This window comes from Delphinapterus leucas, chromosome 11 (genome assembly GCF_059928025.1).
Source record: "Delphinapterus leucas isolate spDelLeu-1000000601 "Yukka" chromosome 11, BTC_Dleu_Yukka2, whole genome shotgun sequence".
Lineage (NCBI taxonomy): Eukaryota > Metazoa > Chordata > Mammalia > Artiodactyla > Monodontidae > Delphinapterus > Delphinapterus leucas.
Window position 1 is genome coordinate 46,450,084 of NC_143139.1, and position 17,081 is coordinate 46,467,164.

At 37.2% G+C, this 17,081-nt stretch overlaps 1 long non-coding RNA gene across 1 annotated transcript in view; it reads left to right on the plus strand.

The window, feature by feature from the left end:
• Positions 1-17,081, plus strand: part of LOC149748023 (uncharacterized) — a 107,507-nt gene that overhangs the window by 66,027 nt on the left and 24,399 nt on the right. Inside the window, exon 3 of the long non-coding RNA XR_016394964.1 lies at positions 16,354-16,463. This is a non-coding gene — a long non-coding RNA (uncharacterized LOC149748023). The remainder of the gene's footprint in view (positions 1-16,353; positions 16,464-17,081) is intronic.

Sequence of the window (17,081 nt, forward strand, 5' to 3'; positions counted from 1 at the left end):
ATAATGTTCTCTGGAAACCAGTTGGGCAGTTTCTTTAAAAGGGAATATATAACTCCCATACGAGTCGCCATTCTACTCCTTAGAAATTTTTATCATAGAAAATAAAGCATATGTCCAAAGATCTACATGAGTATTTTTTTAACAAACCTTATCTGTAATAGGTAAAAACTAGAAACAACCTAAATGTCTGTCACCAGATAAATGGATGAACAAATTGTATTGTATTCATATAATAGAACACTTCTCAGCAATAAAATTGTATGAACAATTGATAAACACAAGAACAGGAAAGAATCATGAAATAATTGTGCTGAGTCAATGAAGCCAGGTAAGAAAGAGTAGATACTGCATTTACTGTACACACTGTGCCATATGATTCCACTTATATAAAACTCTAGAATTAAAGTTAGTAAGTTAAATACTATTTTTTAACCCACTGTTTAATTTATAATTTTTACTCTAGCTACTGGGAATTTCTATAACTCCTTAGGAAAAAAATTCATAATACTGACCTTGAATCTTAATATTATAAGAGAAAATTATTTGGGATTCAGGATCATTCTTAAACTGACTTGAAAGAGTATTAAATCTTTTGGGAATCTTTGACTGAAATTAAGGAATGTGAAGTTTGAAATAGATTTCTCTTTTTAACTCACAAAGATTGGTTATACCTCTGGCTTCAATTGGATATATGGCATAAAATATCATGGAAGGTTTATGTAGAAAACTGTATGAAATATGAATTCAGAGAGCTGTAATGAATTTAACACGTTTTATCTTTTTTTCATTGATGTATAATTGGCAAATAACATTGTAATACATTTAAGGTGTACAGTGTGATGATTTGATATGCGCGTGCAGTTTTAAAGGATTCCCACCATTGAGTTAATTAGCACATCTATCACCTCTGATATTTACCTTTTTCTTTTGTTAGCGGTGAGAACACTTACGTTCTCTCTTAGCCAGTTTCAATTATACGATGCAATACAATCAGTTTTAGTCATCATGTTATACATTAGATCCTCAGACCCTATTCTTCTTATAACTGAAAGTTTGTACCCTTTTACCAACCTCTGCTCTTTCCTCCCAGCCCCCCCACCCCCACCCCAGCTCCTCCTGGTATCTACCATTCTACTCTCTATTCTGAATTTGACTTTTTTTTTTTGGATTCCACATAAAGTGATACCATGGAGTATTTGTCTTTCTCTGTCTGGCTTATTTCACTTAGCATAGTGTCCTCCAGGTTCATTCATGTTCTTGCAAATGGCAGAATTTCCTTCTTTTTATGGCTAAATAATATTCCATTTTGTGTGTGTGTGTGTGTGTGTGTGTGTGTGTGCGCACGCGCGTGCACTTGTATACCACTGTATTGGATAAATCACTTATCTCTGTTTCATTAAGACTGCTTTCTGGATATATATCTTTGTTCGGAACATATTCCCCTGTTTCTTATTTTCCTTGATTCTTTGTGTTGGTCTCCGTGCATTAGGTAAATGCAGGAGGTGAACCTCCTCAATCAACTTGGCCCAGACTTCTGGTTGCTTCTCAAATCTTTGTGTTTATCCAAGCCATTGTCTTTGTATTTCGTGGCTCTCTGTAGTATAAAGTGTGCCAAGACCCATCAGTGTTTCGAAAGGGACGATCATAGTCAACACCTAGCTGCAGGTGGATTAGAAGCTTGACCCGCAGGCAGCAGCTAGGAAAGTGTGCAATCAGACCCTCTCTGGGGAGAAACTGGGATGTGGGCATTTTTGCCTGTTTCTTCTGTGTTGAGCACAGGTGTACAGCTGCAGGAGATGCTCCTGCACCTTTGTAAAAACTGCTGCTTTTTCTGCTGTAATCCTGTGGGACGTGTGAATGTCAGCCCTGTTGGCTTTCAGACCTAGGTGATTAGGAAGCACGCCTCTTAGGTGGCAGCCTGAAAAGTTGGGATGCTAGATATGCGGTCCAAACCTTCACTCCTCAGGGAGAAGCTGGGAGTTAAGGGTTCCCTCCTGATTGTATGGTGCTGTGCTGGGGTGGGGGGAGGTTATGGTGATTCTGTGTCTCAGGCTTCCCTACCCATTTTCATGCAGCTGTTTTCTCAGTTGCTGAATGTGTAGGAGTCACTCAACTGGTTTTTGGATTTTCCTCAAAGGAAACTACTCTGTGTGTAGTTGTGTCTTTGGCATGTCCAGGGGAGGAGGAAAATTCAGGAGCCTCCTATGTCACCATCTTGGTCCAGAATCTATCTTTTTTTTCTGATCTGTTTTTATGAAGGAAACACAATGGATAAAGTGCAACTTCCATAGTTCCACCATCTGTGAGCAAACTCAAGTTGAAAATGTGCTGTGGATGAATGCATCAGTCCTTCAGAGGCTATAGAGACTTGTTTAGGTAGGGAGCATGTTCTGACAATGCAAAGTTCTTCTAGGGATGTTTGCAAAGTGAAACTTGATTTTAGCATCAGCCTCTGCACAGTTTCTAAAATATTTTAAACCAGATTTTATGGTATTTTGAACTTTAAATGAAGAGTAACTTCATATATATATATATATATACATACATGTGTATATGTATATATATATATCAGGGTCAATCCATTCATAAGTCCTGCAACAGATCCCAATATGAGACTTGTTAGAGATCATTGAGGTACCTGGTACCTGAAACCTCAAAGAGGATGTCTTGGCATGCGTTCTACAACGGCATCTGTGTTTTCTAGTGAAATCATTGCTCATATAGATTCTTCTTGAAATGTGAGATCATTAGGAGGAACTCACGGTGGTGTATATCCTCTTCAGGAACTCTTCGTTGTCCCATTGTGAAATTTTTCAAATTTTAAATTTGTCAATAAATTTGCTATTGGCATACCTTGACTTTATGTATTTATTATTTATTTTAGACTAATAGATGGTACCAAAAAGGGAAGGAGTAAGCCTGAAGGAAGACGTGTAAGCATTGGCAGTTAAGTTAAATACAATGCAAAGTGTTCTTTAAAATAATCTGTAATGTTGGACTGAATTTAGAAAAAATTTAGACAGTTAATGCAGCCAGGCTAGTTTTACAAATATACATATACACATGCTCTGTCCTCTATTGGATTTGCCGATGCAACAGCCAATGCAAAAGGATGTTCAGTTACAGTAGTTAATTCCAAAACCAGTCTCAAGCTAAAAGTAAAAGGACAAGTTTGGGAATAATTAAGCTGGTGCTGGCCAAAAAATTTTTAAAGGCTTTCAGTCTGGCTTTGTGGGTCATGTTTTTACAGCAAATATTTCCTGAGTTTATAGTTAAGGAACAAATTATCAGCTGCTCTTTTTGATATGTTGGAAAAATGGGTGATCTAAATTGAATGTGATAATACCATGTTTAATCGGATAGATTTGGTTAAACAATCCTTGTTAAACAAACCAGGCCTTCTTGAGCCAGCCATATCAGTGAGTCAGTCTCACTCACCAATTATTGTTACTATCTATGAGATCCTTTCCTTTAAACCTATTAAAAAAAAAAAAAAAAGACGGCTGATAGTCACATAAAAAGTGTTTTCCTCTTTTTTTTTTTACAAGTTTCAATTTTGTTGAATTAGAGTAGAATGTGTAATTGTGTTTTTAGCAATTCATCTGAGTAAACTTCCACAGTTGTACAACATGGAGGTCATAGAACACCTCTTCAAAGCTAATTAAATCAACATGATGGTTTCCTACAGCTGCTCGCTTTTTGTCTATGGCTTTCCAGTGTGTAAACCAAATGTGTTTTGGTGGGATAATAAGCCTCTTGCTTTTTCCACCACCCTCTCTCCCCTCTACAGATTTTTGTTTTGTTTTGTTTTGTTTTGCCGTACGCGGCCTTCTCACTGCTGTGGCCTCTCACGTTGCGGAGCACAGGCTCTGGACGCGCAGGCTCAGCGGCCATGGCTCATGGGCCCAGCCGCTCCGTGGCATGTGGGATCTTCCCGGACCGGGGCACGAACCCGTGTCCCCTGCATCGGCAGGCGGACTCTCAACCACTGCGCCACCAGGGAAGCCCCCCTCTACAGATCTTTATGTATTTACCATCAAGCGCAATTTCATATATTCTATATTATCATCCACATTTAACACATTTTGAAGAATGTGGTTTAGTAAGACAACCATTATTTTTCCTGAACACTTTTTTTTAATCCACTTTGCTACAACAATGGCTGAATTCTTATATAGAAAATGGAATAAGCCTTTTCTGCTGAAACTATAAGCCTGAAGAAAGAATATAATTCCTACATTGCTAATATTTTAAAGTGTGTTATATCAGTTATCAATAGGCAAGCTGCAAATATTTACTATTGTTATTTTATTTTTATTTCCATAATAATCCTATGAGGTATTATTATCTTCAATTATCAAAAGAGAAGACTATGGTAAAAAAAAAAAGGTAGAGTGATTTTGGGGCAGAGAGAGCTGAGATTAACATTCAGTTCTTTTGATTTCCACCTTAGCTTTCTTTGCATTCAAGCAGAATATTAGCTTTGGAAATTAATTGGGGTCTTTCCATTGAGGGAATAGACTACATTCTACTGGCTTTAAATAGTTTCTTTCTATATTCAGTGGCTAACTATTCTGTGAGCAACTCATGGTCAAGTTCTTTTTTCTTTTTTGGTAACAAAGAAGTTGCTTTCCGTAAAACAGCAGCAAAAATAATGAAGTTTGGCTCATGTTGACTCATTTCTTTCGGAAGTAAAAATATTCTTCAGTTATGCACATGTTAACACTTGATTTCTTCACTCTTGTCCTTGAAAGTAGGGCAGTCAGGACACCCCATGTAATTAAAGGCAGAGCAATTTACATGTGATAAATAGAAGATACGTTCTGACACGTTTTTATTCTTTTAAAGAGGTATTGCACTGCAGCCAGGCATATATAACACATCGCATACACATGTGCATACATAGAAATTTGCAAAGATGTATTTGGGGTGGAAGCCCATGCCTCAAGTTTCATGGAAGTGTTTTCCATTTCAGAGCAGAGAAGTCTCACTCTTCTAAACCATCTGGCTCCAATTACTGCAGGTTCTACTGTCAGCATTTACTTAAAGAGGGAGAGGCTACGCCTTTGTCACCCTAGGGAGGGTCATTATTTAGTGACTGGAATGGTTTAAGTTTTTTTTAATCTACTACGACAAAATGGTAAAACAAAGAAATGCTTCTGAGTTAGAGATGGTTCATTTTCAGAGTTTAATCACATTCACTTAAATATAACTTCATTGTTCATTCCCATCACAGTCTTTATAAATGGAAGCTATCTTACTAGACTGTCAGATCAGCATACAATAGGCATTTTGCTATAGACATGAATACTGAACGATATAACTCTTTAAAAGTTTTGTCCAGATACTCTGTTTTGTCAGAGTTGGTACATTTGGTAATTCCATTTCCATCGTTACAAGAAATAGTATGGTCTGATAATTAAAACCTGTACTCTGGCAACAGACCACCTGGGTTTGAATCCTAGCTCTGCCCTCTCCCACTTATCCACTGTGTGATATTGAACAAGCACTTTACCTATCTGTGCCTGAGAATCCTCATCTATAAAATGGAGATTTTAGAAATACCTTGTGTATGCTTGTGAGGATTAAATAAGTTAATGTATGTTTAATGCTTATATAGCATCCAGTGCATAGCATTAGTTGCTATTTTATTATGAGTATATAAAAATGACTTAAATGTTCTCTTTGAAATATACAGTATTTAATAATATTTCACCAAAGGAAATTTTGACTTATCAGTAACCATTGTTAGAGTTACAAAGTATTTTCCATCTATGTATTACAAAAAAAGCATGCGAATTCATCTTAAGGCAATTCTAGTAACTGGATATATTGAGACCAAGAAGGAAGTAAAGTTGCTTTATAACAAAACCCATTGGGGTTAGATGTAAATTCATTTCAAATTCTTTCAGAAAATTCTATTTCCTCTCTTTTGTTATTCTTCTTACTGTGAAGAGAATATTACCTCGGGGGGTAGAGAGAAGAACTTTAATCGCCAGCTTCTCCATTTCCTTGCCCCAATTTTATTTGGTCAGATAAAATCTCCTGGGAACCTGTCCGTTTCTTTCTCCCTCCCTCTCTCCCCTTCCTGCCCTGCCTCTCCCATCCTCTTTTCTCCCAACCTCAGCTGCCTATATAAGCTCCCTTTCTTCATTTTCCTTAGTAACTCTTGCTCATTTACTCATTCTTTAAGACTCAGCCCAGTTTTCACCTCCCCCATAAAATCTTTCACTAATCTTCCAGAAAGTGTTGATTTTTCCCTTCTCTGGGTCCTCACTGGACTTTGATCATTGGGACTTATTATGTTGTAATTACTATTTAATATGTTTGTTTACCATGCTTGATGGCGACTTGAGAACACCAACCACGTCTTACTGGCCTTTGAATGTCAGTATCTAGCATAGTGTCCACTATACGTTAGGTAGTCAGTTCATATTTATTGTCTAGATGAACTGTGTAGAGCATATGCATCAGGATTTGGGCAGAGTTCCTCCTAGATGTAACTGGTGAAGGTGTCTGCCCAGTGAGTATTATTTGTAGGATACCAACGAACCCAGTCTACTCAATTTGTCTTTACAAATGGCTTGTTGCTGATATCTGTAATTCCCTGTTAGTGATCACCTAAAGGTCTTGGTACATGTTAACCCGGTTAAGACATTATCTTGTCTAGGATTAGTAAAAAGTAACAGAGCAACAAGCCTATTAGCAAGGATTAGCTTATCTGAAAGTGAAGAGATTGGTGGACAGAAATGGTAAATTGTGATGTCGGTAGGGTTTAGTGTGTGGGTTATTAGAGGGGGCGTCGTTCAGTGAGAGTGACCTGGGGCACTGCAAACTTTGTGAGTAGGAGCTGACATGGAAAGGAGTCCAAATGTTGATAGGAATATCCTGAAAGTCAGCTTGTGTTACTATTCAGCTGAGATCTTGCCTGACTGAGTCATAACATTCAGAAAAGGGGAAGTTCCAGGTGAATTGTTTGCTTGAGCCTAAGTGCAGCTCTCCTCCGCTACAAAGGTGGGAAACCAATCTCCTTGTGCCATAGATCACTGGGTTCCTTGTGGTTTTGCAGGACAGGGCACTGCCTACCCTCAGCAAAATAAATAAGGTTCAATTAAAAACAATTCCATAATTCAATCTAGAGCAGATCTTTGCCATGTCGTTTCTTGAATCCTTGTTCAGTAGAGTTGCTCAGATAGTTCATCCATCCACACGCAATTCATCACGTGTGTTTATATTTCAAAAAGTTGCAGAGACGGAAATTATTGGCCTTACAAACCATGTCTGTCTCACTATTAAATCATTCACAGACTGTCAAGCAGTGCTCATTCTGGAGGGGTTGGAAGGTCCCCGAACTGCATTGCCCCCATTTCCTCCACTGGAAAAAATCTGTTGATATATGAAAAGTAGGTATTTAAATAAGCTATGTGAATGTTCAGAAATGACTCCAGGCATTTTCAGCAACATGAGCAGCTGGGTAGGGTACCTCACACAAAACTTTGGAGCCAGATTTACACAGGGTTTAAAATAGCTCTTGCTAGAGTTTAGCCACATTTGGAAATTCCACGAACAGTTTTAAATGAGTACTCTATTATTCCTGGGCCAGTTTTAATAGCATGAACTGCAGTGTCTTCTGATTTACTCTTTTCCACAGATACAAACAACAGCGCCAGAACTGCCTGTACCTCTCCAGGATTTGATATATTTACAGCAAGAGTTAATTTTCTTCCAGTGCCATTTTGATTATTCCATTTCTTTTATTTTTATATACATGCAATGGCTCCTCCTTTATATTAAGTCCCATTTTAATTTAGTGGTTCAAGACTGGCTCTCAATACTGTAGACTACCCTCTGAGCCACATCCTGTCTCATCCTCTCCATCCTACCCAAAAGGCAACTACCTCATGCTCCCCTCACCTCACTACCCCTAGATTTAGCTTATTGTGAGCCTTTGTGTCCTACTCTCATATCTAGAAAATCTTCCCTCTTCATCAGCCAGTGTTTCCTTCTTTCCATAAGACTTTTCTCTGGTTCAAGGATCAGAATAACCTGTGGCTCTTCGGTATTTAATTTGTTTATAAAGAATTAAATCAATGAATTGATTGTTTCTTTATCATGATGTTTGTGCACTATGGTAAGCATTGTAAATATTATAAAATAATTATAAAAGATAGTTCTTTGCCTTCAATTTTGATAGAATTACAACTTAAAGCACACTGTTAACAGGAAAGACTAAATACTGTGATATAAACACAGGTAAAATATGATACAACTGAATGGTTGAAGAACAGGACTCTAAATCCTAAGGACATTCAATCTCTCAAGCATTTCTTTCCCTCAGACAATTGGTATTCTTCCTTTAGGGAGCGTGTCCAGGGCCAACCCTAACCAGTTCTAGTTTTCTGAGCTGTTCAATATGGTAGCCATTAGCTACACGTGGCTATGAAGCACTTGACATGTCACAATGTGACTGAGGAATACAAATTTAATTTCATTTAATTCTACTTAATTATAAATTTAGGTTTAAAAACTAATATTCAATTCAACTGTTGGAAAACTTGTATATATATTGGGAACAACTTGGGTTTGTAAGTTTAGTTTCCCAGCTGTACGCTTTTAAAATCTAAATATGGATCAAATATTACCAGTGAAAACTTAGCATCTGGATTAAGATGTGCTATAAGTGTAAAATATACCATGGATTGTGAAGAAAAGAATATAAAATATCTCATTAATTTTTTATATTGATTTCATGCTGAAATAATATTTTGGATGTGTTGGGTTAAATAAAATACATCCTTAAAATTTCTTTCTTTTTTTTACTTTTAAAAAGATGAGTACTAGAAAATCTTAAATTACACACGTGAGTTGCAGTATATCTCTTTTGGATGGCACTGCTCTAGATAAATAAGATCTAAACTAAACTCCTACGTGTACCTGGACCTCAGGGCCAACTACTCCAGTGATGTTTATTGGTCATCTAGAACTCTAGTGCATTTTGGCCTTCTGCTGATCCTACCATTATCAATTTGAGGTTGCATTTAAAAACATAGTCCTGGACTATCATGTGTCATTGGAGTAAAATGTAGACGGCTGTTCGTTTGGCCCATTACAAATGGATATACCTTAAACTTTCACTTTTTCTTTTTTTTTTTTTTTTTTTGCGGTATGTGGGCCTCTCACTGTTGTGGCCTCTCCCATTGCGGAGCACGGGCTCTGAACGCACAGGCTCAGCAGCCATGGCTCACGGGCCCAGCCGCTCCGTGGCATGTGGGATCTTCCCGGACCAGGGCACGAACCCGTGTCCCCTGCATCGGCAGGCGGACTCCCAACCACTGCGCCACCAGGGAAGCCCTAGACTTTCACTTTGATGTTTGTCTCTTTATGTGAATAACGCTGCTCGTTCTTGTCCATTCCCTTGTGTATTTGCTACAATGGATTTAGTGTCTATACTAGACTTTCTTCTTTTTCCTCAATCTTGTGTGAGAAAATTAGGTCATTTTTGGCTTTAGGTTCTTGTTGCAGTCCTTACATTCTAGGAGAAAGCTGATTTTAGTTTTTGGCTTTGAGCCCTTCTTCCCTGCCCCCTCTCCACTCTATTCCAGGTAAACTGGAGGACAATAGGAGCTCTGGGGAAAACCAGTCAGGTTCCATGTGCATAAATTCATGCAAAACAGTCAGTATTGTACTCATGATACTTGGAGGGCATGAGACTCTGGGGCCCTCTCTTTTTTAATTCTTATTTTCTGAAATCTTTTGTACATGGTTTTTAAAAGTCTTGTCAGCTTCACCAACTGAGTATTCATCATTCATCAGATTCAGATCCAGAGTAACAATTTCCCTAGGCAACTCCTCTCTTCTTTGGGAGATGAAGTCCAAAATATTTGCCTTACTTAACATTCTGCATAATTTAACCCCAACTAACTCCAGCAACTAACCACCTAGAGCAGCTAACTAGCCCATCCTGGTCTCTGTCTTTCCTGGCTCTCCTAGAATTAATTCTTTAATATAACATTCTAATGCTGCTCTTCCTGATTTTTAGTTAAATGGAGAAAACAGTATTTAGTGTGCCTGAGAGTTGTGAACCTGTAATAATAATAATAATAGTTGACATTCATATAATCCTTAGCATGTGCTAGGCACTGTTCTAAACAATTTATATCCATCTTCTTTCACTTTCTCTCAATAACCTATGAAATAAGTAGTTATTATCTCATTTCATATTATCTCATTTCATAAGGGATTGAGGTATAGAGAAGTTAAGCACCTTGTCCAAGGCCACACAGTAATAAGTAGCAGAACTAGAATTCATTCGAGCTTTCAGGTCTACATGTATTGAGCTAAATTGTTTTGGATACTTTGTCCCAGACATTTAACATGGATTATCTCATTTAATCTTCACAATGTGTAAGGAAAGTGACCTCAGAGTGTAAAGTAACAAAAAAGATTTTGGAAGTGAAAGATATTCCAGTGGACTGAACATATGGCAATGACTCAAGAAACATTAGTTTTGCTAATTCCCTAGCCCAGAAGTCAAGCCTGCAGGTGAATTCTGACCCACTATTGTTGTATAAATAAAGTTTCATTGTATCACAACCACACTCCTTCATTTATGTATTCTCTGTGGCTGCTTTTTTATTGCAATGGCAGGATTGAGTAGTTGTGGAAGAGACTTTATGGCCCCTAGAGCCTAACATATTTTCCATCTGGCTCTTTTTAGAAAAGTTTTCCAACCCCTGTATGCACCACACCTGAAGAGTACATAGACTTCGCAATTAATGTTAAGATTACACAGTAAGAGAAGTGATTGTTCAGTACTGCTTGCCCAAACCATTCTTTCTTTAAAGACTCCCTTTGTGTTCTCTGAGAGGAGATTGGGGGATATAAGGACTAATAGTTTTTTCACTTCCTGTGGCTCAAATCATCACAACAGCCCTTCATCTTCCACAACGTATTGACTCCTTAAATAGCAGGTGTCATGCTGCTTGATCCAATTGATATGTCCTTGAAAAGCTGATGTAAATCAGAGTTTGGTACATTGAAACACATTTTCTGTTCATTTATATTATAATTTGTGTGATGCTCTATCCGCTTGAAAGGATCTATACCTCTTTAAAAAACGTTGTGTGCCTGCTCGTTCACGACGCTATCTCCCCACTGCCCCAGTACTCAACACTGATGTTTCTGTCCAGTTGTCACCATTCTACAAAAGGAATTGTATCCAATTGTGGAAGGTATAATTAAAAAAAAATCAAAACAAAACAAAAACTATGTATAATGTTCACAGGATGAGTAATCTTTCTCTGATTAAAATAATTGTACTATTAACATTTAATATTATACATTTTCTTAAACTGAGGTGTGCCTCTTGCAGAAAACAATGAATATTTATGGGCTACCTATTTTATGCCAAACAGTGTTGGGTAGCATTGGTGATTTTTTACCATTATTAAAACAATGCCAAGCAATGACAATGCTAAGGTCATGAAAACCTATCTTCATCATCATTTAAAAAATAACAGTAAATTACGCAAGTGCTACTATGTGCTGGCCCTCATTCTAAGTGCTTACCACGCATGATCTAATCATCCTGACTCTCCTGTGAATTCAGTTCTGTTATTGTCCTCATTTTACAATGTACACTTTGTAACGTGTCATTTGTAATACATATTTTACATTAATGGAGTAAAAAAGAGTTAATCCACTTTTATATAATGATATATAAAATGGAGGGTTAATTTAGGGGTTTATTTTTAAAGCGAGTTATAATGCTATATACTTAAGTATTGTGATTTTTTTAAAGCTATAGTGGTATATCAAAAAAACAAAGAGTTCCATAAACAAAGTATTACATTTGGACACTACAAGTCATATTTTTAAGACCAGAATATTGAGACATGTGAGATGAAATCGAAATATTTGTGGGTCATTGATGCATTTATTTATTGAATATTTACTACAGTCCATTTCCTCATGATCTATAAACAGGGAAGTATTCGACAAGCAAGTAAATATATGATTAACGTGAAGATTCTGACAAGGGCTTCCAGCAGCATGAAGAGGGTGGGGATATGAAGAGTAATAGAGAGATCATATAGGTTGGTCAGAGGACATTCTTCTGAGACAATTTCAGCTTAGAGCTTAAGAATGAAAAAGAGCCAGCCACGTGCAAGAATGTGGGAAGGAGTGGCACAGGCAAGTAGGAGGAATGGCATCTCCAAGAATATGAGGAGAGAACTTGACTTTAAACTCATTGCTTAGTGATTTTATTTTCCCTCCAGGAAAGTTCTGTGGCCCATCTACCTGCTTACATCTGCCAGCCCCTACTGGCAAAACCACACATGCATTAAAATATTTTCATTGTCAGATTAGTTAGCAGTTATTGTAGTTGCATTTAAAGTAAACTACAATATTGATATTAACTGGTATAGAAAATGACTTTTAAAAAAAAATCCCTAACCTTTGGAGAAATGTGAGTACATGGCATACTGTCAGCTGACTCCTGGAGGGCTGGCCTTTGGGTCTCCAGGGTGCACCTGCTGTTCTTTTTGCTCTTCAAGTCGACCTTCAGTTCAGTCACTTACCAGCTCTGTGAGTTTAGGCAAGTTAGGTAACCTCTCTGAGTCTTAGTTTATTTATTAGCATAACAGGGGGAAAAACATGTACTTTAATATTACTATGAAATTGATTAAAATATTTGAAAGCATCTAGCACTTATAATGTGACAGATCTTTTATATATGTTCATGATAGCAATGATTCATATTTTTTGAGAACTGTTATGTATCAGGTGCTCTTCAAGAACTTCCAGTGTTTTTGACTCATTTTATCCTCACAACAATATGGTGTAGGAACAGTTTTACATATTTCCTTGTGTCACATCTGAGGAACTGAAAGCACAGAGAATTAGGCATCTTGCCCAAGATCTCAGAGCCAGTAAATGGAAGAACTAGGTTTCCAACCAGGCCGTCTGGTTTTGGCGCTTGTGCCCTAAAATGTGTTTTCTCGTTTAGAAAGAAATCATTAATAACTGAATCTTGTCAGTTTCTCAGGTAAGCAACTCAATGCAATGATTACTTTGGGGTGAAGTCTGAAGCTAAAAAACTTGCTTGCTTCACGCAGAACCTATGCGCTCGATTTATAAGTGACCTCTGTAGCAGATTAAAGCCAGTTTTCAAAAGCAACCCCCCTCTCCACCCCCCCAAAAAAAGAAAAAGAAAAAAGACAGATTAGCCATTAAGATATATAGCTTGTTATTAAAAAGTGCCCTGCACGTGTATCACATAAAGGATTTACACAGCAATTTATTGTCAAACGGATAACAGCATGTAAATTTCCAAGAATCAACTTGGTGTCAGTGGAAAATCACACTCTGGAGACACAGACACTAGACAGTTCCACAGCAGCTGAATCATAAAGACTTTTATAGATCAATAACCCTCAACCTTGCTGCATGAAAAAGCGTCTTCATCAACAGAGAGAGTTTCAGGGAGCCGCAAAAGCATAGTAGGATTATCAGAACAGGTGGGCTTTTGCATGCGTGTATGTATGCTATTTTCACAAGGTCATTGTCGCATAGCTACATCAGGATTTAGTTTTGATATTCCAATATTATATAGTAAAATAGTACCCTAGCCAAATACATGATAATGTATTCTCCTACTTTTGCGGGGGTGGAATAAAATGCTTTTCAAACTATCCTCAATTAAGTATAGGAGAGGTGAGTTACTGGAATGTGTTTAGTTTTGGGCAACAGTCTAAGTTTCTATTCTGACCCTTATTGTATCCTTGCGTCTTGGTTTCTTCATTTGTGAATTTAAAGATTAATAATAACCACTTCAAAAAGTTCTTGATCCCCAAAGTACACGTCTCATTGAAGTACTTTACCTGAGAAAAATACGAATGAGGAGTTTTATTTCATACCAACTAATTCCAAGTAAAGTTGAGATTGCTAATTATCTTTCTTTACTGTATTATCCAACATGAGAGAAACAAATAAATTCATACATCTATCTAGTGAAAACATTTTAAAAATTAGTATGTATTTTTGAATGAGTGCCATCTATTAATTGTTAGTTATATGGGACAGTTAGTATTTGAAATAATCTACAAGATTTTAAAAGACATATGAACTGAGGATAATTTTTAGCTTGTTTCCATCTCATTGTTGACTATTGACTGGGAAGCTATTAAGGAAGGAATTTTATTTATCATATAGCAGATGCTTTACATACATTGAATTCAAACAAGTTTTCTGATAGTTACAATGGCATTTTTTTTTTTTGTGGTTCGCGGGCCTCTTACCGTTGTGGCCTCTCCCGTTGCGGAGCACAGGCTCTGGACGCGCAGGCTCAGCGGCCATGGCTCACGGGCCCAGCCACTCCGCGGCATGTGGGATCTTCCCGGATCGGGGCACGAACCCGTGTCCCCAGCATCGGCAGGTGGACTCTCAACCACTGCGCCACCAGGGAAGCCCTACAATGGCATTTTTATCCCCATAATACAGATGAGGTTACTGAGACTCAGAATACTAACTAGCTGAAGTTAACAAAGGCATTAATTAAGTAGCAGAGTAGAGATTGGAACCTAGGCTTGTGTGGATTCCAAAGTTCTCTTTCACACTGTTACTGCCTCTGTGTTTTATTGGTTTGAAGTGATCTTGACATAACCTAATTGCTTAAATAGTAATCAGCTATTCTAAGGATTTCATAATCTGGCATCTATATAACTTGACTATGATGTGGTTGATTTGGTCCAGTATATACACATTCAGATGCTTATTTTTCAGATGGTAAAACCACAAGTGGTTTTTACTGGTTTGACTATTTAATATTGCAAAAAAAAGCAAAACAAAAAAAGCCCTTTAGTGCAGTTCATAACTGAATTTACCAAATTCAATTAAAATATTAGACTTGGATGGTATAGGTATGACCAGACTAAATATTTACACTGAAATAATAGTATTGAGATACTAAATCATATATACTCTATTCAGTAAAATTCAACTGACAAATTTACTAGGAGACATCATAAAGTAAGACATTAAAGGACTGCATTATAATGGCAACGGAGATTATATAGAATCAATACACATTGAAGTATTTATGGGTAATACAGCATGATGTCTGGGATTTGCTGTAAAATACTCCAACAACAACAACAAACCGTAAAAACAAAACAAAACAGTGGGTTGGATGGAAGAAACAAGATTGCTGAAAAATTGTTAAAGTTGACAGTACATGGGGATTTATCTGTTGTATATATGTGAAAACTTATACAATAAAGAGTTTAAAAAAGCAATCAACTACTCATAGCTATTAGGTTGAGGCTGAGAAACCAGAAAAGTTTGATTGCTCCAATTGAATATATGTTCAGATTTTCAGCTCTACTTTGTATGGTTAAAAATCTGTGTTTCAAATCGTTAGCATAATCAGGCAGCATCCAGAGTATATATTCTCAGCAAGCACTGATCTCATTAAATATTTTTTGATAAGATATAACTTAATGATATAAAGGTATGAATCTCAGAGATATATGATAGTGTATATTCTCAACCAAAAGAGACCTGACTTTCGGATAATATTTAAACTCAGATTTTTATCCCCTGAAGATAGCACTATTAATACAAATTAATACAAATCTTATATGTTTTCACTGAATTTTAATTAAAAATAATACTTCCGGGCTTCCCTGGTGGCGCAGTGGTTGAGAGTCCGCCTGCCGATGCAGGGGACACGGGTTCGTGCCCCAGTCTGGGAAGATCCCACATGCACGGAGCGGCTGGGCCCGTCAGCCATGGCCTCTGAGCCTGCGCGTCCGGAGCCTGTGCTCCGCAAACGGGAGAGGCCACAACAGTGAGAGGCCCACATACCGGAAAAAAAAAAAAAAAAAAAAAATCCATTCAAATAATATTTAGATCCTAAAGGATGATGGCATATAGCTTCCTTTATGCTACTAGCATGTCATAATTTTTCTTTTGTTAATAAACTATGTCATCAAAACAATTATCCCTACATTCTGCTAAATCTCATGTAATTAAAGACATCTTATTAAAATGAGATTTGCTATGTAACTTTATTTTACTATATAGCAAGAAACTAAAAATCTTTAGTTTTACGTTTTTAAAGTGTGCAACTGAATGAGAAATTACCTCTTCTTTTTATGCTACAAGAACAGTTTAATTCCTTGTCTTTTTCCATTCATTTTCCAATAGCATGTTTTTCTAAATCAAGTCATTGTAATTATTAAGCATCATTCTTTGACCCTAGGCAAATCGTGAAGTAAGTTTGACTTTGTTTCCCTTTAAGCTTTCCTTCTAGCCACTTGTTTCTTTCTTATGGCATCATTTTCCTCCTAGACCTATAGTCGCATTGGAGCAGCAACTCCTCGCCAGAGTTGAGGCACTTCATCTCTCATTGCTGATCCCGTCTTCACAGCATCATGCTGATGACCGTTCATGGCTTAAAGGTAAGCATGCCTCAGTAGATCCAGATAAGTACTTTAATCTTCATATTAAATCAAACAGATACCTTAGGCAGCGGTAGGCACAATTTGCATGCATTTTAAAACTATATCACAAGATTTCAAAGAAATTTCAAGTTTGGAAGTGGGTTGCTTTGGGAGCTGCCCTCCAAAGCCAGGCTGTATGTATTCACTCTTCAGTCTCCTCCTCAACAGCGATGCCTCGCAGAAAAATTTGAGAAGTGCCAGAACATGACCTCTCAAGCACATTTATGTTTCAACTTGATTTGAATAACATGGTAAATGGCATTCTATGAAACCGTGGAAATAGAGATACTTTTGAAAGGGGTGGGGATCTTCTTTTCATATTGCCCCTCTGTAGATAATTACCTTCATTCATAGAGATTCTGGGGCATTGACGGCACATATACATTTTGTTTAATACAGAGACTTGGCCATTGCCTTTAAGACGTACAAATATTAAAGGAAATTATGAAACGAAAGCAAAAATTTATTGGTGAAACAGTGTCTAGGATCAAGGGATAGTTGGTATAATTTTCCAATTTCCTATGACAATTACGGGAAAGATGTGCTTCAGAACTAGAATTTAAATAACATCTTCCC